Genomic DNA, 2546 nt, shown 5'->3' with positions numbered 1-2546 from the left:
CACTGAGGGTTGCGATCCGTTGCCGGACACGAAAAAAGACAAAAAAAAAAAAAAAAGAAAGTTATTAATAAAATGATCTTATGTTACCTTTTTTGAAACTGAGGTAAAATATGCACAAAGAAAAACACAGATCTTATGTGTTAATTTGAATGAGATCTGACAAATACATACATGTGTACATGCATAAATAACACCCAGATGAAGATATCTCATCAGCCTTGAAAATTGCCTTGTCCCCCTTTCAAATTCAATCCCCACCCATGAGAAACAAGCAGTATACTGACTTCTGCCAACTGAGCGCTTGCCTTTTTTCCAATGTCACATAATAGAAACATAAAATAATGTTCCTTTTTATATCTGGCTACTTTTGCTCAACCCAACGTTTGCGAGATTCATTCTTGTTTTTGTATGTGTCAGCAGTTCTTTCTTTTTATTGATGGATTGTAATCTATTGTTGGGACCATGTTGCACAGAGGCCATCACAGCCTTAATAAAAAAAAAAAGCTCTGCTAGGACATGTGCCCATCAATTGCCTGTTAAAACTCAGAGTGGTGTTACCCTTGTTATTGTTCTTGTAGCCAATGATATTTATCCCAAAGCAATTGTGGACTTCATCATATTGTCTTTTTTCTTAAAAAATTTTTTTTCATTATTTTTGAAAAAATTTAAAAAATTTTTATATATTCTGCATCTCTCATCTATGTTTCTGAAATTTTGCTTTGACTTGATTTTTAAAAATTATTATTTTATTTATACATATTTATGGGCACAGAGTTGACTATCAGTATTTGTGTACAGTATTGATGATCAAATCAATATTATTAGCATGTTCATCATTGCAAATTATAATTATTCTTTGTGTCCCTTACCCAATTACTCACCCTCCCCCTTTCCCACCTCTAATAACTGTAGGTCTGTTCTCTCCTTCTGAAAGTTCAATGTTTTATTATGGTCTTTCTTTTTTTCTTTGTTCCCACTTATGAGTGAGGACATGTGGTATTTCTCTTTCTGTGTCTGGCTTATTTCACTTAATATAATTTTCTCCAGATTCATCCATGTTGCTGCCAATGGCAGATTTTCATTCTTTTTTTTATGGCTGAATAGTATTCCATTGTATATATATATATATACCACATTTTCCTTATCTAGTCATCTGCTGACAGACATTTACATTGGTTCCATGTCTTGACTATTGTAAATAAATAGAGCTGAGATGAACATGGGAGTGCAGGTATCCTTTTGACATCATGATTTCCATTCATTTGGGTATATACCCAGAAGTGGGATTGCTGGATTGGATCATATGGTAGTCCTACCTGTAGTTGTTTGAGAAACCTCCATACTGTTTTCCATAGTGGCTGTACTAATTTCCCATGCTACCAACAATGTAGAAGAGTTTCCTCTTCTCCACATCTTCTCCAGCATTTGTTATTCTCAGTCTTTTTGATAATAGCCAGCCTAGCTGGGCTGAGATGATATCTCATTGTGGTTTTGATTTGCATTTCCCTGATGATTAGTGATGTTGAGCATTTTTTCATGTTGGCCATTTGTATGTCTTTCTTTGAAAAACGCCTATTCAGCTCCTTTGCCCATTTTTTTAATGTTTTTTTTTATTGTGAAGTTGTTTGAATTCCTTGTATATTCTAGATATTAATCCCTTGTCAGATGTATGGTTTGCAAATATTTTCTCCCATTCTGTAGGTTGTCTTTCGCTCTGTTGATTGTTTCCTTTGCTGTGCAGAAGCTTTTTAGTTTGATATAATCCCCTTCATTTATTTTTCCTTTTGTTGCTTGTGCTTTTGGGATCTTACTCATGAAGTCTTTGCCAAGTCTTACATCCTGAAGTGTTTCCCCTATATTTTCCTTTAGTAGTTTTATAGTTTCAGGTCTTATATTTAAGTCTTTAATCCATTTTGGGTTGATTTTGGTATATGATGAGAGGTATAAGTCTAGTTTCATTCTTCTACACATGACTATTCAGTCTTCCTATCAGCATTTACTCATGAGGCTGTCTTTTCCCCAGTGTATGTTCTTGGTGTCTATGTAGTATTGGAAGTATTACAGAGCAATCAAGCAAGAGAAAGAAATGAAGGGCATCCAAATTGGAAAAGTGGAAGTCAAATTGTCACAGATGACATGATCCTATACATAGAAAAACCCATAACCTCTACCAAAAAGCTCCCAGAGCTGATAAATGAATTCAGTAAAGTTGCAGGATACAAAATCAATACACAAAAATTAGCAGCATTCTTATACACTAACAACAAACAAGCAGAAAAAGAGATGAAGAAACAAGCCCATTTATAATAGCTACCAAACAAATAAAATACCTAGGAATACATCTAACCAAAGAGGTGAAAGATCTCTACAATGAGAACTACAAAACTCTGGTGAAAGAAAGAGGACGCCGAAAGATGGAAAGACATTCCTTGTTCATGGATTGGAAGAATTAACTTTGTGAAAATGTCCATACTAAACAAAATGATCTACAGATTTAATGCAATCCCCATCAAAACTAATGACATTCTTCACAGATATAGAAAAAA

Source organism: Galeopterus variegatus, unplaced genomic scaffold, assembly GCF_000696425.1.
Source record: "Galeopterus variegatus unplaced genomic scaffold, G_variegatus-3.0.2 Scaffold5513, whole genome shotgun sequence".
NCBI lineage: Eukaryota > Metazoa > Chordata > Mammalia > Dermoptera > Cynocephalidae > Galeopterus > Galeopterus variegatus.
The sequence above is the reverse complement of the archived record's forward strand: the minus strand, read 5'-3'. Positions refer to the sequence as shown.